Raw genomic sequence first — 17,993 nt, 5'->3', positions numbered from 1 at the left:
ACTGACTACATCATAAAATACCTTAGAAATCTCTCTCTTTACTTTTTGTATATAAAACATAACATACTAATCAGAACATACCTAATTAGAACTTTGCTAGGCTAACATTTAGGGCAGTGGTTCTCACTGGTTTTCACTTGGTCTCACTCATTCATTCTTACAAATGTCCTCTGTGCCCTGATTCACATTTTCTGCATGTGGATGACCAGTTGTTCCAGCACCATTTATTGAAAAGACTATCTTTGGGGCGCCTGGGTGGCTCAGTCGGTTGAGTGTCTGACTTTGGCTCAGGTCATGATTTCATGGTTTGTGGGTTCGAGCCCCACATTGGGCTCTGTACTGACAGCTCAGAGCCTGGAGCCTGCTTCGGATTCTGTGTCTTCCTCTCTCTCTGTTCCTCCCCTGCTCTCACTCTGTATCTCTCTCACTCTCTCAAAACTAAAGATTAAAAAAAAATTTTTGAAAAGACCATCTTTGCTGCATTGCATTGCCTTTGCTCCTTTGTTAAAGGTCAATTGACTATATTTATGTGGGTCTATTTCTGGACTCTCTATTACATTCCACTGATACAATTGTGTATTCTTTTGCCAATTATACAATGTCTTCGTTACTGTAGCTTTGTAGTAAGTCTTGGAGTTGGGTAGTTTCAGGCCTCCAACTTTGTTCTTCAATATTCTGTTGGTTATTCTGGGTCTTTTGCCTTTCCACACAAAGAATCAGAATAATCAGTCTGTCAATATCTATAAAATAACCTCCTGGAATTTTGATTGGGATTGCTTTTAACCTACAGATCAAGTCGGGAAGAAGTGACATCTTAACGTATTGATTCTTCCTATCCATGGACACAGAATATCTTTCCATTTACTTCTTTTTTTATTTTGTTCCTCAGAGTTTTATAGTTTCCCTCATGCAGATCTTGTACATATTTTGTTAGATTTATACCTAAGTATTTCATTTTGAGCAGTAGTAGTGTAAATAGTATTGTATCTTTTATTTCACATTCCACTTATTCATTGCTGGTATATAGGAAAGCACCTGACTTTTGTACATTAACCTTGCATCTTTAAATCTGGCTATAATTGTTTATCATTCTAGGAATATTTTTGTTGATTCTTTTGGATATTCTGCACAGACAATCATGTCATGTATGAATATAGTTTCATTTCTTTCTTCCCAATCTGTATACCTTTATTTCCTTTTCTTGTCATATTGCATTGCTACAACTTCCAGTACAATGTTGAAAATGAGTAGTGATAAGGGGACCTCCCTACCTTGTACTTATTCTTAGTGGGAATGCTTCAAGTTTCTCACCATTAAGCATTATGTTAGCTGTAGGTTTTTTGCAGTATTCTTCATCAAGTTGACGAAGTTGTTCTTAATTTACTGAGAGTTTTTATGTAAGTTGTACAGGTAAAATAGTCTAACGCTTATTTCCCTTTACTTTCCAATTTCAAAAAATTACTTGCTAGCATTCTCCAAACACGATGATTTTTATTATCCTTATAAATGCATAACTTTTAACATTTCTGATGTGTTTCAATTAGTCATAGTAATAATTTTTGTTAATATTAGTTAATTTTTCAAATTTTACTCTCTTTGAACTATGAGAATGTCTTCAAATTGGCTCCTCAGTTCTTCCAATGACAAAAAAGCCTTTGATGGCTTCTTTGTGTTTTGCTGTAATCAGACATTTCTCTAAGGATGCCTGATGGGGAATGGTATTTAGAGATCTCATTCTGGATATAAGAGGTGTATATTGCTACTGGGTTGGTCACTGTCCTAGGAAATTTCAGGTAACACAGCTCAGTGTCATAAATTTATTCCCAGAGAGGCAGACTCTCTGGAAGATGGAGTTCTTATGAACTTAAAAAAAAAAAGAAAGGGAAAGTAAGGAATCCTGATTGGATAGAGGGAAAGGGATAAACTGTGATGCAGACCCATGTGGAGATCTGCAGCAAGAACAGTTTTTTCGATAATCAAGTTGGGCCAAAGGGTCAGGTTTTTATACCTCTTCAAGGATCGGTTCCTTTATACTTGTTGCCCTGGGAAGCATCAGGACCTTGGGCAAGGCAGCTCTCTGTTTTTATGGTAATCCCTGAAAAAGCTGATATCTGAGGGTAGTCAACAGCATTCCAAGAAGCATGGCAACACATTTTCAATAAAGGGGGATCTGTGTAAAATATCAATGCGCCCTCCCTACAGAGAATTTTTTTAAAGATAAAAAATATACCATGAATTCATGGTGATATTACCAACTGAAATTAAGTTTTTTTACTTAACTTCTTTGAGTTTTTTTAAATCTTTTTTCTCTTACATTAAAAATCTTGATACCTAATGACATTGATAATTACTTTTATGCTACAGTATAATTTAAATATAAATTATACATTCTATCTGAAAATACAATTAATAAAAATTTATTTCTTTGTTTTTTTTTTTGTCAAAAGAGTATAATCCCACTAAGGATATATAATAAGGCTGTACATTAAAAAAATCACTTGAAATAGTTCTCTCTGTGTGATTTTGCCACTGACTCAATCTCTATTTAAGTCAATGGGGGAGTGGGCTCTTTCTCATTTTTATTTAATTATGCTTTGTAATTTTAAGACATTTTTATGGTTCCAGGGTCAGATCTACAAAACAAAGTACACTTCAGTATACCATCCATCCTTGTTCCCTTCATGCTATTCCGTTTTCATCCCTATCAATAACCAGCAAACATACATACATGCCCTTTAGTTTTTAAAATAAAATATGTGTGTATTTATTTATACTTATATTCTCCTCCTTATTAGCTCAATAGTAAGATACTAAATATACATCTATTCTACCTTGCTACTTGCACGCCCACTCCACTATTGATGGATATATGGACTGTTACCAGTCATTTTTGCTATTACAAATAGTGCTGCAGTAGCTTCCTGCATATTTTTTCATGTTTTTGACAGTGACAGAGAAGGGTTTGCAGGATCGAAGGGTAAGTATATACATATAAATATAGCAAAATTATCCTCCAAAGCCACTATACAATTTCCATACCCAAAAAGATATGAAAGTGCCTGTTTGCTCACAACCTTCCTCTTAGAGAACTGTATTAGTTGGCTATTGATACAGTAACAAGTTACTATAAATGTAGTAGATTAAAATAATATAAATTTATTACCTTATGGTTCTGGAAATCAGAAGTCAAAAAATAAGTCTCACTGGGCTAAAATCAAGATGTCAACAGGACTGTATTCCTTCCAGAGGCTCCAGAGAATTTGTTTCCTTGTCTTTTCCATTTCAAGAACTCTCCACATTCCTTGCTTTGTGGTCTCTTTCTGTTTTGAAAGCCAGAAATCACCTCTCTGACCTTTCTTTCCCTCATCCCATTCCTCTGACTGACTCTGTTGCCTCTTCTTTCACTAATAAGGTAAAGATCTTTGTAATTACATTAAGTCTGTTTGGATAATCCAGAGTCATCTTTGAATCTCCTAATCCTCAATTTGATCATATCTACAAAGTCCCTTTTGCCATGTGACGTTGGGAATTATGATGTAGACACCTTTGGGGTCAATATTCTACCTACCACAAGTATGTTGTCAATCTTTCAGATTTTTTACAATCTTACTGACAATCAATGATGATCTCAGTTCATTTTAATAACATTTTTTATTATGAGTAAATTTGAACATATCTTCCCATGTTCTATGCCTTTTGAATTTTTTCCCCTGTGAGCTGTTTATATCTTTTGCCCGTTTTTTGTAGAGTTGTTGGATTTTTATTTCCCTTTCATTTTTTAATTTTTATTTCTGTATTCTGAGAGAGAGGGAGAGGGAACATGTACACGTGAGCAGGGAAGGGGCAGAGAGAGAAGGAGAGAGAGAATCTCATGCAGGCCCCAGACTCTCAGAGTAGAGCTTGACGTGGGGTTCAGACTCATGAGCTGTAAGATCATGACCTGAGCCAAAATCAAGAGTTGGATGCTTAACTGACTGAGCCAACCAGGAGCCCCTCCCTTTAATTTTAAAAGTTCTTTATGTTCTAGGTATATCAGTCATCTGTCCATGATATAAACTTCAAATATTTTCACATATTTTATTTTACCTTTTAAGATTGGGGGCCATGGAAAATTTTTAATATTTCTTATAAAGTCACTTTATTAATCTTTTCCCTTGTTGCTTCTATATTTTGAGTCATAGGAAATTTTTGGCCACTCTGAGGCTATAGAGCAATTCACCTTTGTTTTTTTTCTAGTAATATATGCCATTTACTGAGAAGCCTATTTTTTCCACACTGATTCATATACGCCACTTTCTATATGCTAAATTTCCATAGATCTATATCTATATTTTTAATTCTATTTTTTATCTTTCTTTTTATTATATCTCTTCCCAATATAATAATTACTTGTACTTGGAAAACAGTCCACCAACAAGTCAATTAAAATCAATGACTGAAATTAGAGTATTTTGTTATGTATTCATATATTTTCCCCACTAGAATTTGAGGTGGTTGGGTAGTATTATTACTCACTTTTATTTCCCTAGTGTCTGTCAGTGTTTCTTGCACCATGACAATAATCAATAAATCATTATTTTAAATGTATAAATGAAAATCTTGGACAGTAAGTCTGTTAGAATACTGTATGTTTGGATAGCAAACATGTTTGAGTTTGCCATCTAGATGCAGCAAACCTTAACTGACCCAACAAAAACTGTGAATGATGGACAGAGAGGGTATTTCTGACCTGTATTATATAAACGAGGAACTTAAAGCTCAGAAACGTCTAAGTTACTTTCTGGAGGTCACGTACACATAAGTAAAAAGTAGAACTAAAACTGAAATTAAGTTTTCTGACTTCAAACTTAATGTTCTTAGTGTTAGAGGTAAAATGATTACACTATTGGTCTTGATTTCATTCCTCTTTATTTCTCTTTCGATTCCAAAAAAAACATTCATCTGAGAGATGTACATGTTACTAAGGTCTAAAACCGATTAATAATGAGCTGAACAAGCTATTCTCCACCAAAAGGAATGCATGAGAGCTGAAATACCATTTTCAAAATCTCAGTCTTAAACATCATTTTAAGAGGGATAATACTAATTACAAGTCTGAAGGTGATAATTAGGTTTAAGAAACATAGTTTTTTATTCAACACTGAACTGTTTATCTGTCTTTTACCATTTCTATACTTCACTTTTTCATTGTGTATGAAGACTAATTTTTATTAGTTTTAAAAATTTATATATGAGGGGCGCCTGGGTGGCGCAGTCGGTTAAGCGTCCGACTTCAGCCAGGTCACGATCTCGCGGTCCGTGAGTTGGAGCCCCGCGTCAGGCTCTGGGCTGATGGCTCAGAGCCTGGAGCCTGTTTCCGATTCTGTGTCTCCCTCTCTCTCTGCCCCTCCCCCGTTCATGCTCTGTCTCTCTCTGTCCCAAAAATAAATAAACGTTGAAAAAAAATTAAAAAAAATTTATATATGAATCTATATGTTAAGATTGTTTTTAACAGGACAAAAATAAATGAACAAGAAGAAAAACAGCTTTCCTTATTTTGGAATTGTTGGTTCATTGTTTCCAGTGATAAAGAAGGAAAGAAAATAAAATAAGTATGATAAAAAACAGATATGAAATATTAAGAATATGGTTGAAATCCACTATGTTCTTACATTTAAAAAGTGTAAGATGTGTTAAGCAAAGTTTCTCCACTAATATGGTACTATATTTTAGTTTGTTACACAACATATTAACTAGCTGATTAATTTAAGAACATCGACTTTGCCTTTGAGATCTGTGGTTCACCTTGAAAGATTTTCTGTAATATTTGTAATTTAAATCAGTTTCATTTTTTATTATATTTAAAATCATCATAGATGCTAATAAATTACCTTATACATTTTATTGTTACTCTATAATTCTATCATTTAAATATGTATTATGTAAGCTAACATATATTTGCATTTAATAAATGAACATTCTGAATCTAGATGGAATGCTCATTTCCAGAATTAAGGTTCCTAAGGGATAAAATGAAATTTCTGCTTGTGGAAGCTAAACATAATGCTGTATAATCGATTGGTTCACTTAAAGGCATCGGCCATGCTCCCTGTGATGATAGATTAAGTAAATATGAGAGTAGACAGCGCAAACATTATGAGTATTTTACAGCATATTGTAGTAAGGACTATGAAAATTGGTCATGCTCTAGAGCAAGCAATATGGATGGAAATGCTTTATTAGAAATATATTTATAAGGGAATTGAGAAAAAATGCTTATATTAATTATATAATTGGTAAATAAATGGTGATATATGGGGTGAATTAAAACCAAAAGAACCTAGGCTTTTCCAGAAGCAGAAAAGAGTTCCAAACCTCTAAAAATAGCCAAAATTATCATATAGGCTTATTCTTTATGCAAAGAAAAATCTGCATTTGCACATGAAATGTGAAAATTCAAAGTGAACAAGAAGAAACTATAATCCCTAACAATTTACAACAGGAAGACAAAAATGATGCAGCCGATGACTAACACTAAACACTAAGTGGATTATAAATCAGATGAGCAGGATGCCCTCTTATCCTTCCTTAATTGTATAAAACAGCCTTGAAGCTTCAGGATAGGGAACTGTGCTGCCAGGCAGCTTGCCTAGGCATAGGATTCTGTGTTAAACCACACCAGGAGCACCTTGATAACACTGTACTGTTCACAACTCACAGGTTTGACCAACAAAGTTAGTAGGACAGCTAGCATAGGAGTGCTTGCAGGTTTAGGGGCGAGCTATCAGTAAACAGATAAAATAAATAGCTATCAATGGAGACTTTTTTCTTCTGATCTTACTGTTCTTCTGATCTTACTGTATACTGTGTATACAGAGATATGCACAAGTCCTTTCTTTCTCTACCACTGTAAAGTCAAAAACAAGGGCATGTGTAATACAACACATACAATGATACCGCACTTGAGTCATATTTATTACATGTCTTGGTTAAAATCAGACCCTCCCAGTAACCACTGGATGATCTTCAAGTAATTTGAATCTATTCCCAACGTTACCACTGAGTTACTGATCCAGCTTTCACACCTGCAAGACCAACATCTTGATTCTCTTTCTTATGTTAACAAAGATGAGGTAAGAACACGTAAGATGAAATGCTTTCAACTATTTGGAAAAATGAAGCACTACAGAAATGGAAGGTATTCGAACTGCAGCTGAAAGATCCACAGGATCATCATCCGAATACCAGTCTGGGAAATGAATCAAAATGAATTTGAACCCAAGGCTGTTATCAATGGAGGACGACATGACACAGTAAGAAAAGGCTATAGGCTGTATTTCCTTTCCTTTCTATCTGTGATAACTATGTTCCTTATCAAAGTGAATACCAACTCCTACTTCTCATTAAGGCTGTCATGTTTTTCACAGTCTCATCTGCCTTATAATTGAAATTCTTATTTTAACAGCATTATCTTAATGTTATTGCTAGCTATGGAATGTCTTGTGAAGAGAGCAACATTAAAGTTAATTTGGCCCTACATCTTTGGTAATGGATACTGTCTGGAACATAATAAACTACAGAGACTCATACTTGGACTGAAATATGTCAAGGTTACTTCCCCAATTATTGTAGTTAGTCATAGGTGGTCCCTAACATGGTTGCTTATCATTCCTCACATCTGACTAATCTCACATTGCTCATGGTCTTTTTTGTTAGAGTGGCATTAATCAGGATTCCTAATGATGCGAAGTTCCTTTTCCTTTTTTATTCTTAATTAAAATGGGTTATGTACTTCATTTGAGAAATGAAGAAATGAGAAAAATTAGATCAGTACTATAATAGGAATTAAGAAAGTATCCTAGGATTATACTCAATGTATAATTTTAAAAATATAACATACTAAGTAAAAAAATACATCAAATGGCCTATATTGTTAACTTTAGTAGCACCTTTAATTAAGCAAAATCTGCAGTTGTTTTAATTTGAGGTCTATACAACGCTATTAAAGAAACTATATATACGATATGCCAATGAAACAAAACAATTTCACTTAATGAGTTTTTATTTCTATTCAGGTGTGATGATTTCCCATTGCTTATTGAATAAATGCCTGTAATAATATAACTAGCAAATACTTTACATATAAATAGGTCAAACCAAAAAAAAAAAAAACTAGTAAAACCTTAGAGATAAATACTAGAAATTAATTTTTAAAATTTAAACATTTTAAACAGTTATTTTTAATGCTAATATGATAAATCACGAACTCGGAGATTAAATTAAAATTTAATCTTTGGTGCCTGGGATTTGGCTTCAAAATAATCACTGGTGGGGTTTGGGGGAAGAGAGGATAGAGCTCAAACAAGATTGGCCATGAGTCACCACTTGCTAATGCTAAGCGATATGATTCATTTTTCTATTTCTCTGTATGCTTAATTTTTTTATTATAAGTGTTAAAAATTAATCTTTGATATTAATATTTTACTTTGTATTTAATAGAGTTATTTCACTAAAGAGGGCCTCATAGGAAGCTAGAAAAATACAACCATTTTACAAAGCTATTTTTCTCAAAGTCACTCTCTGAATTCTTGTTTTATAGGCACATATTAGATATACCCTGCTTCCTGTCTTTTATTTCAGAATATCCCTCGTTAATGTCCATGCATCTATACGTCTATGGAAAAATAAACATTTACAGATATGCACCCCTACAAATGGGTAGGCAGGCCTCATCTATACGGAAAGAAATTTAGGTCTCCTTAAAATCAAATACAACAATGACATACCACCACACACCTATTAGAATAAAAAAAAATACAAAATAAAATCAACAATACCTGGTGCTGATAAAGATGCAGAGCATTGGGAACTTTTATATGCTCCTGACAGGAACACAAATGATACAGCCACTTTTGAAAATAATTAAATTTAAATATACTTTTGCCATATGACCCACAATTTTGCTGATATTTACCCAGGAAAAATAAAAACGTATTTCCATAGATAGAGCTGTATGCAAGTGTTAATGATAGCTTTATTCACAATCGCCCCCCCCATATTGGAAATAATCTAAATTATTTCTAATACAATATAATATAATATAATATAATATAATATAATATAATAATTTAATATAATCACCGTCCCTTGGTGATTGGATAAACCAATTGTAGCGCATCCATATAATGGAATGCTACTTGGCAACAGAACAGATTACTGACACCTAAAATGACATGGATAGATCTTGAAGGCATGTGAAAGGAGCCAGATACCAAAGGCTACATAGTACATGTTTCCATTTATATGACTTTCTGGAAAAGGCAAAACCACAGTAACAAATCAGACCAGTGGTTGGCAGGGCTTTGGGGTAGATGGATGGTACCAACTACAGAAGGGCATGAGGGAACTTTCTGTGGTGGTGAACACATTCTAATTTAAATTTTTTTTTTTCAACATTTATTTATTTTTGGGACAGAGAGAGACAGAGCATGAACGGGGGAGGGGCAGAGAGAGAGGGAGACACAGAATCGGAAACAGGCTCCAGGCTCTGAGCCATCAGCCCAGAGCCTGACGTGGGGCTCGAACTCACGGACCGCGAGATCGTGACCTGGCTGAAGTCGGACGCTTAACCGATTGCGCCACCCAGGCGCCCCGAACACATTCTAATTTAGATCGACGTGGTCTCAACATGGCTGTAAACATTTGTTAGAGCTGATGGAGTATGGATGAGCCTTTTTATTTTTATAATATACCTTTCTGTATTTTCCAAAGTTTCCATAATTAGAATTTTTGAATTTTCTAATCAGAAAGAAACTAACATTATTTAAAAAGTAATAATGTGTGTTATGACAACTATACTGCCTTGACGATTCAAGAATACATAGGATAGGATATTCTAGACCACTGACTGTAGCATAAACATTTTCGTGTTGTCTGCAATGTCTCACATTGTGCACTGTGCATTTTCAAAATTTTAAATTATTTATTTATTTTGCTGAATGAATGAGGCCATCAAAATTTAATGTACTTTGTTAAAATGTACTTCATTAACAGTTACATGGAACTGCTTGAAATTCAGTTTATATAAGATAAAATTATTTTATTTTGTAAATGTACTTTCTAAAAATTCCCAAAAGCATACACAAAGAAGTCATAATATATCATTTCAAAAAGAGATTCAAGGGCTGCATATATATTACATACCTTAAAAATGCAATAATTTTGAAAAAGTGAATATTATAGCAAGAAACTATAAGACAAAAAATTATGTTGTGCTTGTGTAGGGGTACTGGGTAGGCATATGGCAATTCTCTGTGCTGTCCTCTTAATTTTGCTATGAACCCAAAACTGCTCTAAAAATATATCTTTAAAAGTATGTAGGTTTAGTAATACTCAGTATTTATTCACATAGAGTACATAATAATTTACATTTCCTTTTCCCCAGGACAAAAATATGTGTATATAAAATATGGATATGTATACAACATACTGGTTAAACAACATTTTCCACTGTGGTTACCGAAAGATGTTTTGCCTGTTCATTCAAAATCATCTTTTCTTTTTTTTTAATTTATTTTTTATTTTATTTTATTTTTTTAATATGAAATTTATTGTCAAATTGGTTTCCATACAACACCCAGTGCTCATCCCAACAGGTGTCCTCCTCAATACCATCACCCACCCATCCCTCCTTCCCACCCCCCATAAACCCTCAGTTTGTTCTCAGTTTTTAGGAGTCTCTTATGTTTTGGCTCCCTCCCTCTCTACCCATTTTTCAAAATCATCATCTTTTCTAAACAAAGTGTTTGATTTTTTTAAGGGTGGTATAATGTTTGTGTGTTTCTGTGTATTAAAGTAAAAGAAGTTGTAAAACTGAGTATTTAGAACACAGGTCTACCTAATTGAGAACAATGACTAAATAAGGCAAAATCAAGCAGTCCCAACTATTTTACAACTCAAATTTCTTTAAGATCTTAAACACTGAATTACTCCCACACCCCTAATTAAACTGTTATTCACGAGAGTAGAGTCTGTGCTCCTATATTCATTTCTGCATTCTCAAAGCTTGACACAGTAGGAGAAACACAGTAAAGGTTAGATTAGCAAGAAAATAATGAATTAATTAACAAATTAATCTCAGCTCTCTATTCCTTGAGCTATCCATATTGCCAGACACAGAATTTTGCCTTCACCGTCACCTTCTTACTCCCACTCACATCAAATTTAAAAGGGGTTCTCATCCTAAAATCCCAGAATCTCTCACAAACTTGATTCTCTATTCACTTTGCCAGTATCTGACCCTGAGTAAACCCCACCCTTCTTTCCTCACTTCTGATTCTAGCTTTAAGGTCATTATAAGACAAAGTCATTGTCCTTATTGCATATGCTAAGCTCCTTTGGGTTTTTCTTGCTGCTCAGCAATCCTTTATTTCATCTTAAGATACTGTATTTCATTAATTTCTTTCCTTATTCATACATCTCTTCTCTCCCTCCTCCTTCTTTTTCTCTTCCTCCTTCTTCTCCTTCTTTCTCCTTTGCCTCTCTTTCTCCTTCTTCATCTATTTCTTCTCCTCTTCTTTCCCCCTCTCCTCCTCCTTCTTTACACTATTAGAATTAGTCACATTCTACCAAATAGGCAAGTTCTTACAGGATAAGGGAATTACAGAAACAAAAATAGAGGCAAGGATGTTGGGAGGGGATCAGGTTGTTTGGGTGAGATAACAAGAAATGATTGGATAGAAAGGAACAGACTGGATTGTTGTAGGTTATGGTACCTTATGCAAAGGAGATGATTCCTTGGAAAATTTGAGCAGGGGGACATAAGCAGATTTGTACCCTAAAAAGATCACTTTGGTAGCACTGTGGAAAAAAGGCTGGAAGAGGGAGGCAGAGAAAGGCAGAGAGACCAATAAAGAGAGACACACAATACATTGAGGAAAAAGGTTTTGAAGGTTTGAAATTACAGCGGTAGTAGTAGGATGAAGTGAAGATTTAAAATCTATTTTGGGTGTACAACTGACAGGGCTCCGTGACTGATAGATGAAGAATAGGGTAGGAGAAATCTTGGATAACTCCCAGTTTTCTGTCTTCACTTGCTATCGAGCCTCTCGTATAAGTGTTCTTTTTTTTTTTTTTTTTTTTTTTTTTTTTCAACGTTTTATTTATTTTTTTTGGGACAGAGAGAGACAGAGCATGAACGGGCGAGGGGCAGAGAGAGAGGGAGACACAGAATCGGAAGCAAGCTCCAGGCTCTGAGCCATCAGCCCAGAGCCTGACGCGGGGCTCGAACTCACGGACCGCGAGATCGTGACCTGGCTGAAGTCGGACGCTTAACCGACTGCGCCACCCAGGCGCCCCTCGTATAAGTGTTCTAAATCTCTTCTATTATTCTTTTTTTTTTTAATGTTTATTTATTTATTTTTGAGAGAGAGAAAGCAAGCAAGTGGGGGAGGGACAGAAAGAGAGGAAGACTGAGAATCCCAAGCAGGCTCTGCTCTGACATTGCAGAGCCCTATGTGGGGCTCAAACCCACAAACTGCAAGATATAACCAAGAGTTGGCCGCCCAACTGACTTAGCCACCTGGACACCCCATTATCCTTAAATCTCACACTTATACCCATAGCGTACTCTCTGCAGGTGACCTTACTTCCAATATTACCACACACGCACACAAAAGATCATCATCAAAGGTAAACTTCTATCACATGAAACTGCTCAAATTCCCTTCAGTCTTTACTCATCATTTTCTTATCTCTCCCAAATAATTCTCTTACTTGTTTCTTTCATCCTCTCTCTGCTTTCACTTCTCCTCTGTGCTAACATACATTTTCCCCCCTTCGATAATTCTCCCAGAGGAACTTTCTCTTGGATCTGCCAGTTTCTTAAATTACCATCTCAACTCCTTCCTTCCTTTCAACATTATCAATGTTAAAATGGTAGTCTAGCCTTGTTGCATATACTTTCTCATCTTCAACCAGCCTTTTTTTGTCTGGTTTCTGCCATTCATTTGACTTTCTCAATAGTCACCAATGACTGCATAATTACCAGATTTCACCTCCCCTCCTCAGTCTCCCACATTCTTTGCTTATGAAATGGGTGGCATCTTTTCTCACTTCATCCCTTCTGGCATACCTTCTTTTTTTCAATTTGCGTCTTTCTCAAGCTGTCATTTGATACTTTGTTTCCTTCAGTATGCCTCCAACATTTTAATTATAGCAATTTTCCTACACTCTGTCTTTGATTCTCTTTTCCCTTCTCACTCCCATTACTTCAAGTGTGTATGAAGAATTCCCAGCATTCTGACCTTTCCCTTTGTCCCAGTCTCGATTTCCATATTCAATTCATTGTTTAGTTCTATAAATTCTGCTTCTTCACAGTTTTCAATATATTTACTTTACATTTTGACAGCAACTAGTTCGGGGCTTAACTTGTCCACGTGTTTCTCGTTCTCAGTCATTCTTCAAAACAAGTGATGCTACAAAATGCTCCCAGTATCATTTCTCTAAAATCAATCAGAAAATTCTGCTCAAAACTCTTGTGTGATCCTTGCCATCTCATTTAAATTGACTTTCATAATATCTTCTATCTTGATTCCCACAATTCCTTCCCCAGCAAGCTAATCCTGCCTTCCTACCGCTGCCCATACATACAACACTCTTTCCTGTGTCTTCCTTTTGCTCTACTGGTCCTGCAGTGTGGCGGTTCTTTTTGCTCTTCGCATTTCAAACCTACTCTTGTCTCTGTTTATTGACATTGTATCTACTTTCAAAGGCCAAGATCTTCCACCATAATCACTCATGAAACATTTATCAACGTCCTGAGTTTTGAATTCTTTTTTTCCCTATTCTTTGTGTCTGTTTTTCTTTTGGCATTAATCACTCTGTATTTTTTATTAGACACATTTTTACATGTCTTATATTTCCTTTTGGTCTGTAAATTTCTGGAAGATAGAGACAATGGCTTTCCATATCCATCTCCCTTACTGCTTTGCAGCAGTTAAGTTTGGTCAACATTTGTTGAACCAGCTTTTCACAGAATAGAGATTTTCTTTCTAAGATAGATTTTCCATCAGGAAATAGGGAAAAATGAAATAATGTTAATTTTGCTTTTGTTTTCTAAGATGTATTGGAGATAAAAAAAAAGACCTTAAGAAATAATGACTCCTTCTCCATGAAAAATTGCATATACACCTTACCTATATGATATTTAGTCTGCCCATTTTTATATGACATGAATGGTTAATGCACAACCTTTCTTCATAAACTAAAAATTAAAAGGGGCTTACAATAAACATGAACAAAATTATAAGGTTTAAGTATAAACAAAGGTGTTTTGTATGAATAGTATAGAATTATGGCCTTGTGTAAAAGGAAAATGTATATTAAGATTTGATGTAAGTTTTCAGATTTAATATCCTAAATTTTTACCTAGTTGCTATTTTATTTTCTAAGAAAGCAAAGTGTGAAAATGTGTACTTGGCCAAAGTATAACATTATTAGTTTCTCTGATTCTACATACAAAATATCTAGCACTACACTTCTAATATCTGAGATATCACTTTATGAGATTTCCATTTGATTTAACAGCATTTTATAGAGTTCTTACAGTCAGTTATTCCCTTGAGGACATAAACCTCATCAGATTATCTATCAATGGAAAGGAGGAGGAAATAAAGGTTAAATTAGTAACTGATTTTACATGAAATGTAAGCAAAAAATGTATTACAGAAACATAAATTTAATGTAATAAAAACTGTCATGGGGAACTACATCCTAATAAAATATTTAAAGAAAACTAAGAAAATAACCATTGCATACTTCCAGACACAAAAAAGTGCTTGAAGGTGACCTAAAAAGTTAGAATAAGGAGACAAAAGCATTATAATAAGCTTTTTGTTGTTATGAGTAATCAGTATTAAGATATTAATATTAGTTTTATGTTACTCATTAAACATTAATAGTTTAACATATATATTATAGTGAGTATTAAAAGTCTTTGACAGTACTCAAAAATACTGTACTGTGCATCACAGATTGTGGAATATTTTTGTTTGCAGTATATGTAATCTGCCCAATCTATTGGGCACATTTTTTTTAATGGGTCCAGTGTTTTACGTAAGAGTAGGTGAAGGATGATAATGGGGTTGGAAATTCAGTCTTTTTTACTCAGAGCTGGAAGACCACCCCCCAAGAATTGCTAAACTGCACTTACAACTTTCTAATAAATTATATTACAGCCTCACTTTGCATAGCCACTTCTAACTTGAACAACTGCTATATATAAATAATTTATGCTAGTATTGCTTCAACTGTGATATGACCATACCCTTGAGTGGTGTATTGCTCTGATGAATGATAGCTAATATGAATACAGAGGCTCAGGGTTATAAGACTTTGTATTGGCCAATGTTTCTGTTTATCATATCAGCCACGAAGAGGTGAAAATGCATTTATCCTTTTGTTGTTGTTGTTCATCTTTACATTCTTCTCCATCATAGTTCATATTCATTTTAAATGATTAAGATGGGGCACCTGGGTGGCTCAGTCAGTTAAGCATCTGACTTTAGCTCAGGTCATGATCTCGCAGTCTATGAATTCGAACTCCGTGTCGGGCTCTGTGCTGACAGCTCAGAGCCTGGAGTCTGCTTTGGATTCTGTGTCTCCCTCTCTCTCTGCCAGCTCACAGTGTCTCTCTCTCTCTCTCTCCCTCTCAAAAATAAATAAACATAAAAAAATCATTTTAAATGATTAAGAGAAGACAACCATAAAGTTTTAATGTCTCAACAAAAACTTTCATTTACAAATTTTTAATTTTGAAAATATATGAGAAATGTAAATGTATATACATTTAGCTTTGAACTCACTGAATTCTGTATGAAATACACTAGCAGTATTTTACTTATACATAGTTTACCTAGGGCATTTATAAAGCTATTTACTAAAAATTGTAAACAAATAACTTTTTCATGATTAAATAAATTCTGTCTTCTGATCATATTAAATTAGGACCGTGCAGATTCCAAAAATTTAAGTGTATATTCATACCATGTTGTTAGGCTCTATTCATATCATGTTAATTCTGAAGAATCACCTTCAAATCTTAATTCATGCTCCATTCATTCATGAAATTCAGGACATTCTGTTATGATTCCAAATCTTGTATTTCTAAAACAATTTTTGAAAACATCATCTGCTAAATGGTCTTGGTGATGAAAGGTCTTTCATAATTTTACAATAAAGATATAGGCAATTTGAAAAGACAACTGGGAATCCAGATCCTTCCATACTTTAAGAACCACAGCTGTGCCTATAAAAATCTCCTATTTATTTTAAACATTTTTCTTGAAATAAGAAATACTCTATCTTCTAAAGCATTTGTTATGAGGAATATGAGAAGGTGTGACCTTAACTCAGTTTCTTTCTATCACGAACTGAAAATCATCTCCCTCTTTAAGGTACGTGGCTCCTGGGACCTATGAGTGACTATGTGCAAATAGGGCTTGTGGCCTGTAGAAGTTTTGGCTCAGGAAACTTGTGCCAGATGTTGCCCTCTTCGGACTGGGAAAGTTCATAGAAACGAGGATAAGGATTTTACAGATGTTTGGTCTGTAAAGATCTATAAAACACCGAGAGGAAAGTCCATATACTTCCTAAAAGAATACGCTTGGATTGTCCGGCCCTCCAAGGACTAAAAAAAATAGCATAATCAGTGGTAGGAGTCCTTCCTGTTCCTGAGCCTTAGAAGTACAAGAAGGTCAATAAGGAATTGGTGGCTTGACTGCTTCTATACCACCAGCCCATGAACAAGTAGTGAGACCTCAGAGGTTGACAAAACTGGAGTCTCAAAATGATGATGACCTTTTAAAATAACAAGCGAATGACAGGGAAACAGCCATCCAAACAAAGAGAACCTCTGTCTGGTAAAACAGAGCTGCTACAGAAGACAAACCGCCATGTTGAGTAAGGTCTTCCCACCCTAAAATAACCAAATTCTTAATACTTTTTAATGCATTCCTGACATTACAGGCAGTAAGGGAGTGGTCCAAGGCAAACAGTCAAAACTGGAAAGGGGAGTAGAAAGCAGCAAGCAAAGGATAAAGCAGGGCGGCCCTGAGGACAAATGCTAATCTAAGTAACCCAAAAGATAAGAAAGCTGAGCTTGAGATTCCTGCACTACGCCAGGGACCCTGGAAGAAGTGCGTAAAGAATTATGGCAAGCCCTTGGTTTCTGGCAGAAGCAATCTTCTTTGGAGGAAAGCATTCTTTATTTAGGCCAATAGAAAACCCCAGATTAAGATCCAACAAAGAGGAGCTCACAAAGACCGCGAAATACACAAGGAAATATGCCAGAATGGGTGAGAGCCAACAGAAATAAGCAATAGATTTAGGTTTCCAAAGATTTCAGAGAGTGGAATGATCAGATATAAAATAAAAATAATTATGTTTGGAATGACATATGATATAATAAAAACTAGCAAGAAAAGAGACTTTCAAAAACTGCTAAGCATCTTCAAAAAAGAACAAAACAGAACTTTTAAAAATGAAAAAAAAAGAAGGTATTGAAAGTAATACAATGGATAGGGCAGAAAGCAAGTTATATATTGCCCAACAAAAAAAAATGTGTGAGTTGGAATAAGGCCCTGAGGAAGTAAGTCAAAAGAAACACAGAGAAGGTGATGGAAAATACACCTGAGAGGTTAAGAGATATTGCAGATAGGATGAGAAAGGCCAACATGCATATAATCAGAATCTTGTTGGGAGAACAGAGAAAATGAGGGAGAAGAAAATTCAATAAGTGTGAATTTTTAGAAGTAAACAAAGATTTGAATCCTCAGACATAGAAACACAAAATATGCCAAGTGGCATAAATACAAGTAAATTCATCTTAGGAAAATAATGGTAAAACTGCAGAATACCAGAGACAAAAGCCGTTGGAAAGATGGGCTAGATTAGCTGCAAAGGAATGGTAACAATACTGTTAGAAGACTTCTCAGTTGTGACATTGGAAGCCAAAT

The 17,993-nt window shown here is 34.9% G+C and overlaps 1 protein-coding gene and 1 non-coding gene across 3 annotated transcripts in view; one reads left to right on the top strand and one right to left on the bottom strand.

Moving 5' to 3' along the window:
* ATRNL1 (attractin like 1) overlaps positions 1 to 17,993 on the bottom strand; it is a 779,266-nt gene that overhangs the window by 223,687 nt on the left and 537,586 nt on the right. The window lies entirely within an intron of this gene.
* TRNAQ-UUG (transfer RNA glutamine (anticodon UUG)) lies at positions 250 to 334 on the top strand. The gene has a single exon. It is a non-coding gene; the product is annotated as a tRNA-Gln (tRNA).

Source organism: Lynx rufus, unplaced genomic scaffold (assembly GCF_022079265.1).
Source record: "Lynx rufus isolate CCGP_SWC_20201006 ecotype Redwood Valley unplaced genomic scaffold, mLynRuf1.p SCAF_11, whole genome shotgun sequence".
In the NCBI taxonomy this organism is placed as follows: domain Eukaryota; kingdom Metazoa; phylum Chordata; class Mammalia; order Carnivora; family Felidae; genus Lynx; species Lynx rufus.
Note: the sequence above shows the minus strand (reverse complement) of the source record. Positions and strands in the feature narration are given on the sequence as shown.